Consider the following 19,615-nt stretch of genomic DNA (forward strand, 5'->3'; position numbering starts at 1 on the left):
TGCAGCTCTGCACCACTTGCCCTTCTGAGAAACCAGCAATTCCCTATGTAGTACTATGACAGAGGGGCTGGTATCTGTCAATTAGAGATATTTAGTGTGAAATACGTGTATGGTAAAAATAGAGTTATTGATGTTACTTTTGCAATCTTTTGCAATCCCAGAGAGATATGGAATGGGGCTCAGGAAGTTACACATTTGAAAGGAGTCTATTTAGTAACACTCAAGGCCCTTCTTTCCTTCCCTAACCAATCTCCTGGAGGATGGGGGTGAGGTGGGGGGGGAATACAGTGCATATGTTTACCAATATCTATTCTGTGTCTTTATCTTCAGAGGATTTCTTGGGGAAATTTTTGCAATGATAATGAATTCTGGGGAAAAACCTGAGCATCAAAGAACTTGATAAGGACACAGAGACTTGAAAAACTGAAGCCTGGAACATAGGAGAGATCTCAGAGACACAGCAGGGAGGCCAACTGATCAGGGAATGGTCAGAAAAGGCTGATTGCAACAGGTGTAAACTTTTCTTGCCTCTGAGACAAAGTTAAGAGGAAGCCTTTCTCACTGGGCTTTGCAAAGTATCCAGATAAGGCATGTTATACAAGTTCATTTTTCCCTTACTATCACTTTCCTTCTGTTTTTTATAAATCTTGTTTTGATGAAAGCTAGTATTGCATCTGATCATTTCACACAGGTGGCTCTCCTAGAGATGAGAGCCCCTCAAACACGAAGGAGAGACGCTGAAGAGTAAGGCATTTTGGGAACCTCAACCCACACTAGGTATCTTGGCCATAGCCATAGGTGTTCTCTCCCATTGACGTGTGTTGCTAAAGGACTGTGGTCAGATGCGCAATCAAGGGAAGAACCCTAAAGACCAAGGAGGAAATGAGTGTTGGCAAGGGCGCAGCTAACAGTTATGATCAATCACTTCTTTCTATATTTGGGGCTAGAGGAGCTTCAGGACATTTGGTGTCTGCCTTCTTTACTCTGGTTTACATTTCCAGTTGAACTCACGGGGTAGAACATTTTTTGGGTGAAACCCAAGTGCTATCTTCATATGGGCCATCCCAGTACACAACTTCATATCGCTTTCACTCCTGTCATATCCCAAAACAGCCATCCTTCCCTTCTCCCCCTTCACCTTCCTCTCAGCTCTTTTTATTGATTTAATACATAGTATCTATCTATCTATCCAAAATATGGAATGTTTGTGGAGACTTGGTTCCCTTTATGACCAAAATATAAAAATTCTGGGAAGTCATTTTTAGTGCTGGAATAAAGAAATGACAGAGATGGATGATCTACCTGATGATCCATTGATGATCCTATTGATGCGTTTGGCTAAAATGAAAAGAAAAACATGAATCTGATATTTCACATGTTGGTGGTTGCATACTGTGAAGCTGCAACAAAATGCATAAAAAAGAGGCTCCAAGTGTACAGAACTGGTTAGAAAGTGTTTGGGAAGCATTAATAATGGGACAACTAACAGATGCAAAAAACAGCTTATTTGGAGACCGTCACACAGTTTTTTTTATCCCTTTATATGTTTGTAAAGAAAAACAGACACAATTAACAGTCAGAACCCACCGCAAAAAACCCCAATAACCAAATGTTAAATATTTTAAAAGCATGGTCTAGGTTTATATATGATGGATTATGGAAACATGACATACATGAGTATTTACAGCTGTTTGAAGAACTCTGGTGACAAGCTCTCATAATTTCCTCATTCACTTTTTTGTTCTCATGTGAAATTGTTGCATTGCGGTATTGAATCCAGTTAAAAGAAAAAAGTCAAAGTAATATAATGGAACAATAGTAAATGAGATTCATTAGGTGTTAGCATAAAGTAACTCTAAAATAAGACATTAAGTTTACGACTGTATTAAGAAACAGGGAAGTAATTATAGAAAAAAGGCCTCCTGAAAACTCTACGTATGTTATAAAGGAGCTTGGACTTAAGACAAAACTAAGTCATGAGTGTACTATGTGTCTTAGAAGGCCTATGGATCCCTGCCATGAATTGTAAGAAACCCATGGATCCCCTTGTGAGTCTCCAGAGGCTCTTCGATGACCTCCAGAATCAACATCACTCCCCACAAGTGATAGGGACTGCTTGGCAGCTTTAGAACACCCATCTGGGCCTCTTTGGCTACTTTAGCAGCTTCATCAGCCCTCAGATGATCCAAAAAGTATTGCAGGTTGCAATTTTCTGTGAGAATTCCCAGGATACTTGCTTGAAAATGAAAGTAATGGAGGTTTACACAAAACTTGCTATGGAATTTATTGGATTGCTTATTGTTTTTGTTGAAGAATCGGTTGGTTGACCTAAAATATACAAAATATAGGCTCACACTTTAGTTTAAGTGCCTATGCAATTGATGGTACATTGTGTATCTTGGCATGCAGGTCCTTAAACATTTTAATCATATTGTTAATCATGGATAAAAAGTTAAAAATTAAAGTAGATTCCAATAGAGATCAAGGAGTTTTAATTGGATGAGTAATCAAGCGTGGTTACTAAATCCTTTAGAAATGTGTCTTTAAAGGGCATTTTCCCCCCATTTTCATTTAACATCTTTGGCCTTTGTACACACTTTGTTGAAGGTTTATACACTCTTTTTAAAAATGAAAGACTGATTCAGAAACTTGGACAATTGAAAATAATTGCACAGGCAATTTACCCACATTACTTTAAATGAAACTGAGCTTTTGCCATCTAGCTAATAGGCTGGTTAGAGAAAAGAAGAAATATTTTAGTATCTCATTTATATAATGAGTAAGAGTTGAAATAAGCTTTGTTGCAGATAAGAATTCTGGAGATACTGTTTTTCCATAATCCATAAGGTATAGGAAACCAGGAACCAACTACTGTTCTCGGTCATAGCAGCATAAACATAGAGTAACCCCATTAAAGTCAATAGAGTTACTTGAGAATTAAACTGGTGTAACTGACAGAAGAATCTGCTCCTACTATTTTAACTTGGATGTGCTCTTGCAGAGAAGAATGAAAAAAAGAAACTCAATTTACTAACAATTTGCATGGCACAATTTCCATAAATTTTACTAATAGAGCAATTTATAAAAATTGTGCTGGTATATTAAGGAGCCCAATTTACCAAATGCATTTAGAATCATAAACTGAGGTTTGTCGGTAATGCAGCTATATTTTCAAATAGTGATTTATGTGTAAAACAAATTGTCTGCCTGTTTTCATTCATGCTACATTATGTTGATACCTAGTATAGACAAGAACAAATAATGAAATACTCGGATTTTTTGTTTATCTACAGATTGTAATGACGGTAGCCACATATTCTGGAGGCATTAGACTTTGTTGCTATTGAAAATCATTCTTAACTAGGGCACTGTGGATATTTTTGTGAAAATTATTGAAAAATTATTTTCTAAAACTCTCTAGCTTGTCAGTCAAACAAATAGCTCAACATATAGACATGAATACATTAGCACCTTGCTAATCCACACTTAGCTAAACCTTATGATTTAAAAATCCATTTGCAAAATGAGCGGTCTCTGCCCATCTATCAGCAAAGATTTAACAGCAGATGTTGCGGTGAGGTCTTTTATTGCTAATACTGCATTATTTAAAATATACACTCTATTACATTTACTAGTACGTTATGAACGATCATAAAGGATGAATGAATGAATGAATTAAAAGGCTACATCTGGTGGATGCACTATCTTTGTTCATTTAGGAGCAAATCCTGCTTCCATGCTCTTTGGGCATGAGTGGCAGTCCACTTGCAGGGGATCCTGTGTGGTTCTCTTACACAAGGAGGAAGGGCAGAATGTAGGCAAGCCATGGAAGATGTGTGTGCATTCCCCGTGCAGAATGCCACCAAGCTCCATAGGTGCTTCCTCTGTGCTGTTTACAGGGTAGGGGAAATGTGAGGTGGGGCTGAAGGATCCACTAATGCATTGGTCTTCCAGTTCTTCCCCTTGCAGGGCATGTCTGTGCACATGCACACACAGGTACTACAGTTACACTGGAGCAGCAGCCATGGAAAGTTTCTTTTGCCACTACTGCCTGAACTGGGAGGAGAAATTGTTACCTCCCCCACACACATACACTGCAGCATTCAGCAGCACCCAGACAAATTAGTTGGTTTGGGTACTGAGGAGAAGATTTTAGCCTCATTTGCTAATTCTTAATGTGTGTCCCATCTGATGCTGTGACTCACTGAGCTTCTACTGTGTATTAGCCTCTGATGAGTGGCAACTGTTATCAACAAACGATGGGAGAGGAGAAGGAAAAAGAAAAAAAATCAAATGTGTCTACATTGCATAAGTCCTTGTATTTTAATCATGCTATACCCCTTAAATATTACTGCAGTAGACGGTCTTCTCATTATGTTCTAAATAGTTTTAAATGCAGCTCCATTTAGGATCAAACCCTCCATTTTTCTGTGGGAAATTAACCATATTTTTTCCCTAGAGGCCATTCTCCCACCAGCTTCCACCAGGTGGCATAGCAGGGAACTTACTCCAACATCCACACAATCAAGTTGCATTTATAAGCCAATGCTCTACTGGGCTGCTGCCTCTGCCTTCTAATGGTATATTTCTCTAGTCCAGTAACAATGCTCCACAGTCTTTATTATCCTGGAAGAGTTTGCTAAGTTTAATGCTGGTAGAATGTTATTAGAAATGAGTTGTGAAAATTGTAGTAAAGTAAGAAAGGTTTAGACTTTTCTAAATGTTGGTGAATGGATGACTGTCTTACTTATGTAAGAATCTCTGTATTTCTCATGTTAAGAATAATATCTCTGCATTTGTGTTTCATAACTTTCACATGGCTGGGACAGACCCCATGTAACAAAAGATATTAATCATTGTTGAGTCTCGCCCTTACAAAAGGTTACACCCCATGGGAGAGAGAGAGTGGTCAATTAATACCCATTAGAAAGCAACAGGTCCAGAGGAAACGCCTCAATTCTCAATGCAGCAGGTAGAAACCACTTTACAGGACAACAGAGAAGAGGAAGATCTCACCCATGGATGAGTCACACAGAATGACTTCACCAAAGAATTACCTCATGGACCCTTGCCCTGCGTCTGGCCTTTGCATCTGTGAGCCTAGGGGTCAGAATGGCCACATGGCAGGGTTTCAAATAAAAGCCATCTAGTGGAAGGAAACCAGGTTCTTTGTACCAGACTAGATCCTAAGAGGCAAGGACTTTGGCTATGTTTATACTACAGCTTATGTTGGCATAACTTATGTCACACAGGAAGGTGAATAAATCACCTCCCCGAGCGACATAAGTCACACCGACATAAGCATCGGTGTGGACAGTGCTATATTGGCGGGAGAGCTGCGCGGCTGTACCCTCTCCAGTGTAGCCATGTCCTTTGTGTGCCAGGTAAAGGAGTCCTAGCTGGGATAAGCCTCGGAAGCTGAACCTATAAGACTTTTGTTACGTTGAACAAAAGTTTTATAAGATAATAAACTTAAATTTATATCTGTGTCTTTAGTATTCTTAGTAATGTGCAATTATCTCTGGCTACGTTTTTACTGAATTAAGCCTACCACAGTTCATGACAGGACTGGACAGAGCACTGTCCTGCTCGGTAAAGGAGGGTGCTCTAAGAAGGAACTGACGTGTGGTATATATCTGGTCCTTTTGGAACAATGGATCTTGGGTTTTCTGAGGCATTGTGGTAAAAGGGCCTAATATGACGGGGGGCGGGGGGATTCACTTACTTGATGTCAAGAGGGACTGGGCTTTCCAAGGGAACTGTTTAAACTTTAAACCTTATTAACTCAGGAGTTAATAAGCAGTGTGGTAGCGGGTGTGTCTAAGGATTAGAGCCACAGCTGGCACGGGGTTAACTTCACTATTATTGAACAGTCTGTGCTGAAGTGGAACCCATGGCCCTGAGATACCGAGGGGCCTGACAGATTGGCATCATGTACCACAGGGCAGTTCAATCTAAGGATCGAAATTCCCAATGCTGTTAAAATTGATAGCTAAGAGATTCTGGAGTGCTAATTTAGAGACAAGAAAAGACAGAATGAGTAGGGTAGAGTCTTTTGACAAACTGAACAAGAAAACTCTTGAACACTGATGATTACAATTCAAATTACTCCATAAGGGAAAAATCAGTCCAAGAGCGGAGAGCCATGTTCACTGAGAGGAGACGGACCCAGGGTTGGGAAGCCAGCCATCCTTTAATCCCACAGAGACGGCCACTCAGGCAGAACTAGCCAGACTACAGCACCTATGGGATAATGAGGATTGTGTCCACCAGGTCAAATGGCTGAACTGAGAATCCAAGAGAGAGGCAGAAGCAGCAGCGCAGGAGAGAGCAGTCGCAGCCTGTGAGAGAGAAGCAGTGATGGAGGCTGATGCACACCAACAAAGGAGGAGGAGGGGGAACAGAAATCCTTGCAGCTCCAGATTCTACTTGCAGAAAAGCAGCCTGTGCCCAGGGGTAACCCCGCACCGAATTTGAAATGAGACAGCATTTGCTGACCACTGAAAGACGCCGATCTGATCAAAGACTATTTAACGTCTTTTGAAAGGCTTTGCTGTGCACATAAGGTACCCTTTGGAAAACAGATGTCAATTCTGGCTGTCTTGCAAAGCCATGCTAGTCTTTAATGCAATGGACCTTCAGGAAGCTATGGACTATAATAAATGTAAAGATGCTGTACTAATACGTTACTAAATTAGTCCGGAATATTATAGACGGTAGTTTAGAAATTCTAAAATGCGTTATGTGACGTCTCATGAGGAATTTATGCATGAAATGTGTAACTACCCAACTAAATGGATTTTGGGGAAAAGGGGCTCAGGGAAATTACAACCAGTTGTTTGGTTTAATTGCTCAAGACCTTTTTTTTTCACTCATGTTCTGATGAGGTGAGGGCCAATGTCTGGGAAAGAGAGCGAAAAATGGTTAAAATAGCAGCCACTGCTGCTGATTCATATGCACAAGCCCAAACACCAATGGGACAGAAGGTTCCCAGAGAGTTTTACATACCACAGTTTATCCCGGGTAGGCGGGAAGGGGGGAAATGGAGGTAAACCTAACCCCAACTTCAGCAAAAAGGCCCAAGGGAACCGCGGGTATAGATCACCCATTCCAAAGGGATAGATACAGAGAGGCTATAAATGCCAATCCCCAATCATATAATACCTGAATTGTCCATTGCCCAGGGGACCCCAGCAACCCACACCCCAGCCATAGTAAAAGCCACTACCGAGGATCGAGGGACAATAGCAGAGGCTGACTTACTGGATATTCGAAAGCTACTGCTTTGAATAACATGAAACAATGTAGGGATTCCCAGAGAAATTTTCTCAGACCATGGAGCAGACTTCATGTGGCTGGTTTTTTTTTTGTAAAATCATGGGCGCTGTGTGGGGTGAAGCATTTATTAACTGCCCCTTATCACCTAGAGACTAATGGTTTGGTTGAGAGGTACAATGGAACACTAAAGTCTACATTAAGAATGTATGTTTCCAGGAGAATGATGGGATGTATTATTGTCTTATTTGCTGTTTGCCTATATGGAAGTACCCCAAGTCTCTACGGGGTTTGCTCCCTTTCCTCTTCTGTGTGGAAGAAAGGTGATGGGTCCTCTGGATCTAATCTGAGGTACCTGGGAAGGTAGCACTGAAGAATCAGGGCAGCTGGTACTCAAATACATAACTTGTTTTAGAGAAGATCTGAAGATGTGACCTGAAAGTACTGGCAAATTCCATTAGATGTAGATGCCCAAGAAAAATCCACTTTCATAAGGAATCTGGCCTATATGAATTCAAAGTTATTCCTTTTTGTTTGATCAGTGCAGGTGCAATCTTTCAAAGGCTGGTTAATGATGAGTTGCAGGGTTTACAAAATTTTGCCCAAGTGTACATAGACCACAAGACCATTTTTAGACCACTTGAACCACGTGGGTGCAGTGTTGCAGAGACTTAAAGCAGCAACCTACTGGTCAAGGTGTCCAAGTATAAAATAGGAGTGGCAGAGTTGCCTTACTTGCGACATCGAGGGGGTGGGGGATGACTGATCCTAAACTAAATATTTTGTTTCCGATTTCCTAAAGGGAAATTTTGATTTTAGTGGAAATTGTATTTTCCATTGAAAAATCCTTCTTAGAGAAAATTCTTGACCAGCCTTTGCCATTAGATTGGCTGTGATGTGGAAATATTATGTTAAATTCTACTGATGGTGCGGAAATTCCAGACAGGCAAATTGAGGGGAGTTTTGGTCATGAATCAAATAAATTCTTCTCTGATTTACCTCCTTGTTCAACCCTACTGAACTGAAACAGGTTGCAAGTCAGAGCAAAATTTATTCCTCCTCCTTTTTCCTTTGTATGTCTAAAACTATTTATAACATGTCTAGCTTGATTGTACTGAAATAAGTTTTGAATTGGCAGGCTAAATTTATTTCATATATCATCAAATGATTTAACTGCAGATGAACTGAACTGAAGTGCATAAACACTTAACCCATTGTTGGAACACCACATCTATCATTTACACTGGAAATGAAAGGTTCCCTATCAGGGGCAATATGTCTGATGTTTTATAGAGATATTTACAATTTCTTTTCCTCTTCTTCCAGATACTTCAAGGACCAAACTGCAGGGTTTTTTTTTCAGTACATTGGTCAATACTGTTTACATTTATAGTCTAATGAGGAATAGAAAGATAAGAGAGCTGTGCAGTAGGAGTCTATCACCAACTAGGTACAAGATGATATCTCCACCAACTAGTTAGAAAACAGGACCGTACTGCTAACAGCTTTGCTTGCTGAATCCTTTCCAAAGCAAATAGGGATAAATTTATGTTACACACCCAAGTCTTAATCTGAGAAAATGTATTATCTTAATACAATTAAGTACCCTGTTATCACTATGACAGATGTTATATAACTATCTAAATATTTACAGAAACATATATAAAGGATACAGTAAATAGGAAAGTACATCTGGAGTACTGTATCCAGTTTTGGGCCCACACTACAAGAAGGATGTGGAAAAATTGGAAAGTGTCCAGCGGAGGCTGGGGGAACTGGGATTATTTAGTCTGCAGAAGAGAAGAATGAGGGGGCATTTGATAGCCGCTTTCAGCTACCTGAAAGGGGGTTCTAAAGAGGATGGATCTAGACTGTTCTCAGTGGTACCAGATGACAGAACAAGGAGTAATGATCTCACATTGCAGTGGGGGAGGATTAGGTTGGATATTAGGAAAAACTTTTTCACTAGGAGGGTGGTGAAGCACACTGGAATGGGTTACCTAGGGAGGTAGTGGAATCTCCTTCCTTAGATGTTTTTAAGGTAAGGCTTGACAAAACCCTGTCTGGGATTATTTAGTTGGGGATTGGTCCTGCTTTGAGCAGGGTGTTGGACTAGATGACCTCCTGAGGTCCCTTCCAACCCTGATATTCTATGATCTTAAGTAGCTCAAGGTTGGATGCACCTTTTCTGGTGGAGGCAGTGGAATTTTTTTTATGATCTCCTCTGAGGAAACTGATGAAATCAGAGCATTTTCAAAGGGTTGTGATAGAGAGAATAGTTCCTCAACAGATCCCTTGATCAACCGTATGACCAGGAGTGTTGTCAGGGAGAATATATTGCCTCCAGGGAAGTAGGGTCATGCTATGATAGAAACCTATTCTACCGTCCCAGTGTTAGGGGGCAGGTTAATGTCTTGGGGAACAAATGCTATAGTCAAATGCTGTCTTCCCAGTACCATTCATTGAAAAGTAATGTTGACTCACCAGCAGACTTTATATGGCATGAATGGGGCTGATTTCAAATAGCTTTGTTCTTACTCCTGGAGACAGAGATTCCAGAAAGCATTACTGGGCAACTATTCATTTTCTTCAGTGCATGCTGTAAAGCTCAGTTTGTGGTGGGCTCTTTGGAAGTGGGGCATTGCTTGATTGGCAATTTTGTTTTAGAGAGGGTGGGTATTTTCCCCTGTTTTTTTTTCCTTACTGGAATGGTTGGTTGGCTGTTGCTGTATACGGTGGTAGTTGCTGCTAGATATGTGTTAATGTTTAGTGCTGCTGTTAAACAATTGTTAAAGTTGCCTTGAGACTGTGATCGGTGCTTTTTGTGTGTGTTATCAACTGATATAAATAAATACCTTTTGTGAAGTCAAACAGGCTTGACCTACCAGTCACAACATGATATATTTTGTCAGCTGAGTATCAGAGGGGTGGTTGTCCTTAGGACAAAGAACCCTCCATCTTCTCCCCCATCCCCGAATACCCCGAGTAGAGGGATTGTTAATATAAATATTGTGAAAAAATAAAATCAAGATCCATATTTTGCCCTTAGTTATATCTGGGCTCGCCTGGTGTAACTGAGGGAAGAATTTGTTCCAAAGTATGTAGAAAATATATATCAATGATGGAAAATGCCATCACTTACTTATTAAGCAGAGGAACTAATCAAGAGCAGTTAGGACAAGAAACTCCTCGAAACTGGATTCTTACCTTGCTGGAAAGTAGAATGGCATAATGAAGCCTGAAATCGTGGCCCAGCCAAAACAGGATGGAATGAGAGTGGAAGGATGGTAGCCCTTAGAACGAAAGAACACACCCAAATATAGATGGTGCATTTCCTAAATGGGATGAAAAACAGAAAAGCATACAGCTAATAAGCATACAGCATACAGCTAATAAGTGTCAAAAACACTAACATAGTAGCTCAAATGCATTTTCCATTCAGAAATACATAAAGAAAACATGACGATCACACAGTTTCAGCACTCACAAATAAGGAAATTATAATAATTCATTATTTAAGTATTAAAAATATGCTTGGTGCTGAATAAGACAAAAGTCTCTCCCCCAAAGTGTTTACAATCAAAACACCAAATACACCCAGGGAATAGAAAGTGCCATTTTTGTATAGGCCCCAATTCAATACAATTCTTAAGCACATGTGTAGCCTCGTAACTTTAAGCACACGATTGTTCCCTATGAAGTCAATGAGACTCCTCAAGTGCTGAAAGTCATGCACATGCTTATGTGTTTTGCTGGATTAACTGGCGTATAGCCACTTTTCTGAGTGTAATTATACTTTCACGTATCACATAGGGCAAGGTGTTGGGGGCTCGCTCCTAGTAAAACTTTTAGGAGAGTTCACTTCTCTGTAAAGCAACAGACATGTTAAATTTTAAAAAAGAAAAGACGACAAGCCAATAAAGAGTTAATGAAAGCCTGGGTTGTATGGGATAAGAGTAAAACTTCGTAACACTGAATTAAACACTGGTAGGAGGAAGTTAGGACCAGCAGGGAAAGAGGTCAACCGAAACCTCTATTCTACTGTCAAGATAGTCCTGGGTAGAGCTATGGTAAACACGGACTATTGGATAATTCTGAGATTAGTCATGCTGGTCTAAATCTGCAGTGACTCCTCAGCCTTCAGTGAATTTATTCTGGATTTACATTTGTGCCACTCAGAGCAGAATCTTACCCTTTACATTTACTTGTGCAAATCATTTCTACAACTACTAGTGAATTAACACTATCTGTGGTCCTGTCAATTTGGTGATGTCTAATTCCCATCTGAGATGACCTCAGAGTGCAAATATTTCTTTGTCAATGAATAGCAGGAGTGACTGCTGGGTCAAAATAAAAGGAATATCCTGCAGGGACTATGTCAACACTTCCATATTTAGTGAGGATATCAGAGTCTATATTTTAAATTGGATCTACATTTAAATTGGATCTACCAGTTCAACAAGCTTAAACTTAGTATAAATATGACTCCAAGCCCATACCTAATGGAGCGCAGTTATCTACAACATGATATTCTAGTGGTGGTATTTACCCTTCAGCTTGCATGCACACAGACAGATTCAAAAGGGATCATTTATCTCATCATAAAAAATACCTCACTGATATACTGCATTCTAATATTAGACAAATATTGTGACTTATTGCGAGAAAGATAATATTGGGTTAAGACAAATACTACCTTCACTGGGTCAAATTTTCAAATGGGTCTCAGCATGCCTGTGTTTTTGTACATAAAACATTGTGCAGTCACCTGCCTGCACGCATTTTTGTGCATTATCACTTCTATATATATATCTACCAAAGTATTTATATGCCCCCCCATCACTAAAGGGCTTGTTTTTACAGAATGGGGGCTTGGCGGGAGGATTTTGCAGTAACTTTTGTTATTCAAATTAAAAAGCTCTGTGTCCACATGATGCAATTTTTCCAAATTAATTGGCCAATTTTTGCTAATTGGGTAATCCACTTCTTTGAAAGTGGATTAAGTAAATTTCAGGATGAGTTTGTGCACAAAAAGGTTCATGGGGATGCATCCGTATTTTGGAGTAACTTGTCAGTTCTCCCTGCTCCATTGCTTCACACCAGGACCAGCCTGTCTATTTACCTGTGTGCTCTCTACTGTTTTGGGGTCATGTTCACTGCCTGTCACCTCCCTCTTTAAATGCTAATGCACAGCCAGATACCCTATTTGTAATTACACTCCTGGAGTAATACAGCAGTCATACCCCATGCATCTGTGTGGAGCCATGCAGAGGTCATAGATTTCCTTGTAACCTGGGGACAGGAGATGGTCTAGGCTTGTTTTAACAGCAGCCACAGTAATGTGAAGATATGTGAGCACATAGCAAAGAAAATGGCAGAGAGGGGTCACTCCTGGGACACTTCTCAATGACACAACAAATAAAATGTTCTCTGGAAAGAATGATACTCCTCCACCCCCAACAGAACCAGGACTGCTGATGGTGCTCCAAGTACCTGCCCCTATTTTGAGAAGCTGGATCAGATTTTGCCAAGGTGGCCACCATCAAAACCCAGGAACATTATAGGGAGCATTGAAGGCACCAAAGTGTACATCCACACACCCAGAAACCCAAACAAACCTGTGACAGAGAGTCTCAGAGACCAGGTCAACTGACGTGGGCTCTAGGATGCTTGCTTCCACTGGCCTAAAAACAGCAGTGTAGACATTCCCACCTGGAGTGGAATCTGGGCTCTGAAACCTGGCAAGGGGGTGGGTCTCAGAGCCTGGGCTCTGAGACAGTTGATGTGGGCTCTGAGACTTGCTGCGGGCTTTATTTACAGCATAGCCATACCCAAAGAGAATGTGGTCCCTGACCAGGACTGAGATGATTAGGAGATTTACCCTGAGAGCCAGGATCTCTTCCCCATGCACAAGCCCAAAACAGCCCCAGAGGAACAGATAACTCCCCAAACCCAAGCAGATACCCAGCATGATAGTGCTGGGGTGTGGACCTTTGCCAGTAAGTATGTGTTAGATCACTATAAAACTGTATGGGTAGTTTTAACATTTTTCTCCCCAGGTGCCTGGTAGATGCTGCAATTTTGTGTAGATATGATCTAGGAGCTTTTTCTGAGCCTGCTTGGTTCCACCCATGTTCAAAATGGCAACTGTGCCAGAGAATTTAATCTCTACAGCAGTTATCTTCCTGATATTTTCTTATCCCACAGTTGTCCGCCATGCTGGCACCCACCTCCCAGGCCCCCTTTCCCTTCTGTCTTCATGTCTCCCACCCCCCAGCCAATTGCCATGGATTCCTGCTAGTGGCACCACAGCGGTAGTGCTGGAACTAGCGGTGGTTGGGGGTACTGCTCTACCCCCTGCCCTGAAGTAGTGATAACAAACACCAAATACATGGTTTCAATCATCAGCACCCCTCCTATAAAAATTGTTCCCACACCCCTGCACCACAGTGGTTTTAAATATAAAAAGCTTTGTGATGCAGGAAGTTTATTGAAACGTCACAGATAGAAAAAAATAAGACAATATAAAAAGTACTTTGCTTCACAGTTTTGACTAATGCGCTGAGCTTTCGGCGATCTAAGCATTTTATGAGGTATGCTTCCCAGAGTGAAGCATCTAAAATGCACAGAGATTATAAGGCACTCAGCTAGCTGTAATCAGACTCTCAGCATTGACAATCCCTTTGGTTCAGAACAATTCTGCAGAGCCCTATTTATTTTGCAGTGCACTATGTGCGTGGCTGTGGGTGATCTAAAACAGAATTGAAGGCAAAGATAGTGCTTTATTTTGGCACAGACATTGCAAGGCAAAGCATCCCTCCCTGGGTTGCCTGTATAAGCAGTGTTGTCCTTCCAGACCTGTAGCACCTCTGGGGGCACCATTCTGGTGAATAACATCAATGCATATCTTGCTGGTCTTCCCATTGCCTTTTTGAACAAGCTCCATCTCCACCTCTTGGAGGATCTTATCAGGGTAACATCCTGCAACATAAGGACTGCCTCCAGAGGGGCACATGCAATCTCTAACCTGCCCCCAGCAGAGGATAAGCTGGGTCTCCCTGAATGCCAGTGGGAATCAGAACACCATTAATGTCTGTGGTGGTCCTGGGATCAAAAGTTCTATTTTTCATTGAAGAAAAGAGACTTGAGTTTCTAAAGATTCTAGGATCATGGACCATTCCAGACAACTCCACATTAATATTGGTTAATCTGCTACAATGAACAACCAGGTCTTGCAGCACTATGGAGAAATACCCCTTTTTGCTGATGTACTCTGAGGCCTGTTGTGGGAGGCAAAGAATGGGGCCATTGATGGGACCCATGTGCCTAATACAATTCAGGAATCCCAACCATACAAATCCCTCAATAATCTCCTGTGCATTGCCAAGCTTTATGACCCATGACACCAACAGCTTCTTTATAGCACCACACACACCTCCATGATGACAGTTAATCTACCAACACCAACTGGTTAGTTATTAACTGTTGGCAAACAGGAGAGTGAGTTTCCAGATGACAATGGTTACGCGCTTCTCTATACTCTGAGGAGCTCTCATGCTGGTGTTCCCCTGGAGGAGCTCCGGCGGGAGCTCCGTGCAGATCTCTAGGGAACTGCCTTTTGTCATCATGAAAATTTTGTGCCACTGCTGGCATCCCAGGCCTGTATCACTATCTTTTCCCCACCAGTCAGTGCTAGTTGCCTGAGTCCAGAAACAGCGCTCCGTGAGGCGAAGCTACTCCAGGAAAAGTTACCCATAAGTAGCTGCTTGATTTTCTCTTCCTCCTCTATTGAAACTGGCTCAGCAGCATCTTGGCTGGCTTCCAAATCCAAAGCCACAGAGATGTGTGATTGCAGCCTCTGTATATTAGCGATTGTCAGGGTCGTGGGGTGCAGCAGTAGCTCGTCCCTCCATGCTGGCTGACAGTGGTTTAAAAATGGCATCGGCTCACAAAAGACAAATGAACTATGGGGGTGTCAGGAGATGAATCATGCGAATTTACCAGTTTGACTCCAAATCCCAGAATTACAGTGGCTTCCAGTACCTATCTTGGGATACCTATTCCACAGTGCACTCTGAGAAAAATCTCAGAATGTAAAGATCCCAGCCCAGAATGCCATGGAAGATCTGTCTAGCATTCTGAAGGTTTATTCTGGAAAAAGACAGTGCCTTGTGTACGTACTGATTCAGAGGGAAGGAGGTACAAGCTGGCCGTGTGGATGCAATTATTCGGAATAGCTATTCTGCAACATTCGTGCATACGTCCCCAACGCAGACAAGCCTTAAGTGCCTTCCAAGTGTTTATGGATTAATTCTCACAACACTTCCCCCCAGGGCTGCCCAGAGGATTCAGAGGGCCCGGGGCAAAGCAATTTTGGGAGCCCCTTCCATAAAAAAAAGTTGCAATACTATAGAATACTATATTCTCGTGGGGGCCCCTGCGGGGCCCGGGGCAAATTGCCCCACTTGCCTCCCCCTCTGGGCAGCCCTGCTTCCCCCTGTTAGGCAAGAAAAGTGTTAACCTCCATTGTACTAAGAGAAAGCTCTGATAGAGTGATTAAGGGACTTGCCCAAGGTCACAGGGGAAGTCTGTGATAGAGCGGAAAATTGAACCCAACCTGCTGAGTCTCAATCTAGTGCCTTAATCATAAGGCCATCCTTCCTGTCTGTGCAAGAAGATGATACAGGCTATTCTGGCACCATGCACAGTTCTGTATTATAGCACACAATGAAAAGGCACAACTTGCTGGAAGAACTGTTTTATTGCCACTGCCTGACAGAACTCTTCTTAGTTATACTGGGAAAACTCCATAATACCATTGATCTACACCAGTCTAACTGAGAAAAGAATCTGGACCACAGAGCCTTGAAAGCAGAGATATTGCTCAAGAAGGAATGAAAATCAATATATAAAAGCCCTAAACAGATCAATACAAAAAGACTGCTGGCACATTTCAGGCATAAAGTTCTGGATGTCACATTTCAGGAAAGATGTGGACAAATTGGAGAAAGTCCAGAGAAGAGCAACAAAAATGATTATGGGTCTAGAAAACATGACCCACGAGGGAAAGTTGAAAAAATTGGGTTTGTTTAGTCTGGAAAAGAGAAGAGTGAGAGGGGACATGATAAAGTTTACAAGTACATAAAAGGTTGTTACCAGGAGAAGGGAGAAAAATTATTCTCCTTAACCTCTGAGAATAGGACAAGAAGCAATGGGCTTAAATTGCAGCAAGGGAGGTTTAGGTTGGAAATTAGGAAAAGCTTTCTAACTGTCAGAGTGGTTAAGCACAGGAATAAATTGCCTAGGGAGGTTGTGGAATCTCCATCATTGGAGATTTTTAAGAGCAGGTTGGACAAACACCTGTCAGGGATGGCCTAGATAATACTTAGTCCAGTCCCCTGCACTCATGGTAGCATTTACTCCTCTCGAGGTCCCTTCCAGTCCTATTATTCTATGACAAAGCCACCTTTGCCATATTTTCCCAGCCACTGTTTCTCTATTAAGCAGAATTCAGCCAGAACAGAGAGGATACCTCTTCCAGTCAGGGAAAGAAGAAAACACAGTTGAGAGAGGGAAAAAAAAAAACCCCACACAGCCCTGAATGAGAAAAAAGCGATGCTCATCACATCTAGTGCTAACATCCTGAACTTTCCTCCCAGCAGCTAGAATCCTCAACCCACCCCCACCCAATGCACAAACCCCCCTCCTCTGTGTTAATACCCCCTCTTAAAACACCCAAGTCCCATATTTCTGTTACCATACTCTCCCTGTCTTCTGACAACTGCTACAGTGCACTGTGTTGTCAATACTAAGTTTGATGGAATGCTTTTCCATTTCTTTAACACAGACAGAGGTTATTGCTTAATTAGATAATTAACACAATCAATACAGCATTGATTGGTATTCATATTAATATTTAATTAAATAATAGCTTATTTCTTTCTGATTATTCCATGATGGTACAGAAAATCCAATTTGGTTTACAGTTCAGAACTGGTATGATGCAGAAAACATAAAATTTAGGCCCAGAATGCTGCAGAATAACTGGCATGGGGCCTTGCTTATAGTGGATAAAATAAATTGAGATTACAGTTATAATTTGTGTAGTTTTTAAAACAGGGATTTATTATTTATCTACTGCAGGGTGATCTTTAAATCACATAAAAGCATCCACAAAGTTCACGGCTAAAAACTTTTTGGTGTATGTATGTGCACGCGACCATCATCAAGGCAATAACTTGTTTTAGTAACTGTAGCAAGAAAATTCATTCATATTATCAATATTAAAATTCCAACCTGTTCATCAGCATACTCAAGTAATTGATTGAGACTCTTACCAACACAAAACTAATGAATCTAAAGTTTGCCAGTGTGTTTTCTTAGAGAGGATTTTATGCAAAAAAAAAAAAAAAAAAAAAAAAAATCCAGACAGGGCTAGATAAATGGGAAGTTCATCTTGGGAATGAGCAACAGATGGTCCTGTGGCACCTTTGAGACTAACAGAAGTTAGTTAGCAAGAGCATCTGAAGAAGTGAGGTTCTTACCCACGAAAGCTTATGCTCCCAATACTTCTGTTAGTCTCAAAGGTGCCACAGGACCCTCTGTTACTTTTTACAGATTCAGACTAACACGGCTACCCCTCTGTATCTTGGGAATGGTTTGGCGAGTTCAGCAGGGAAAAAATAATAATAGGGATGAAATTTACTCCTCATAATTTGTTTTAAATTAAAGCATAAAAGCTTGGGACATGCACTTTAAAACAATTCTGACACAGGAGCTGATTAGCATCTTTGGAGGAAAAAAACCCTTTTCTTAGATAACTCAGTCAATGCATGATAATTAATATATTTAAATGTGTGCCTTTCCTTAAGGGCAGATATTATGTTAGCAATTAGGGCTTTTGCAATTTTTGCAAAGGAAGCTGCATCTCATTACATAGTATTCTAGAATCGCATTAGTCTTTCATAAAGAAACCAGTTATCTTGTTTATGGATTCTTGAGAGTACAGAGCTGGGAGCATTAAATATTTATGCAAACACTTGAAAGTACAATGCTGGAAACTTGAGTTCATTTTTTTTTTTTTGCCATTTTCATGTAACAAAGTAGTTTTGGTTCATACACAATGATATAAATGTTTGATGAAAGCAAACTAATGCTCCATTTACAAAAATAATTTCCTGAGTACTAGATCCTGCCACCCTTAGTGAATCTTAACTCAGGCACAACTCCACCACTTAGTATCTGTCCCCGAACCAATACTTTCCCTCTCAGGGTTCACCCTAAGTAAATGTCAATCACTGAAGAAAAGCAAGTCAGTGACATGAGACAAAATTAAAGTTAAAAATTAATATCATGGATCTCAAACTTTAACTTTAAAAGAAGGCTGGAAAGAATGTAATTACATTACAATGTTCAAAGAGCGTTAAGCATCTCACTTCAGTTCACAAAAATAATGAAAATTCAGATGAGATTTTCAAAAGGCCTCACAATGGGCCTAACTCTACTCTGAGTCAAGGCAATAGGAGTTTTACTGTTGACTCCAGTGGGGGCAGATTTAGACCAATGTTGAGACCAGTGGCAATCTCATCCTCAGAGTTTTGTCTTTAGTTCACCCATACACACTGCAGATCTCTTAGAACTGTATCTGAATGATATCAAGCAGGAAAATACGTTGACTGTGAAAATAATTGATACAGAATGGCCAAATCCATCCTAATTTAGACTGGGGTTGGTTTTTTTGAGCTCACAAACATCAGCACAAGTTTATGAATGATTAAAAAACCTGGGTTATGGTTTGTGTATGTACACTTTTCCTGCACCTTTCGTTTTCCACAGGCATCCTCTGTGGTGCCCGTAAATCCTGTAAGCAATCCCCCACTGAAGAGTTGTGAGAACACAGAAATTATACTGTGGTTGCAGCTGGGTGCTACAAGCCAGGACCAAGAGACACTCCATAATTCCTAGCATGGTGGCTAGGGAATCTCTGCCCAAGGGTGGCACAGGCAGGATTAGGGGACATGTACACTATTGTGCAATTCCTAGGGAACTAACCAGGGTTTTCTAGCTACTATGATATGGAATTATGAAGGACCTCTCATATAGGGCCTGATCCACCATCCATTGAAGATATAATGTTGGCATTTCCTGATTTTAAGTATTTCACAGTTTAAGATTCTTTTAAGAGTTTTTTTAAATGAATTTTTCAATATTTTAAAAGCAAAATAACAAAAAAATGAAAATGCTTTGAAGTGGAACAGTTTGTTAGACATCCTCAGAACAACCACATGCACATTTAGTGATTTGGGGTTTCCTATTCAAGGAGACAAGGACTCCTTTCCTC

Source organism: Malaclemys terrapin, chromosome 3 (assembly GCF_027887155.1).
Source record: "Malaclemys terrapin pileata isolate rMalTer1 chromosome 3, rMalTer1.hap1, whole genome shotgun sequence".
In the NCBI taxonomy this organism is placed as follows: domain Eukaryota; kingdom Metazoa; phylum Chordata; order Testudines; family Emydidae; genus Malaclemys; species Malaclemys terrapin.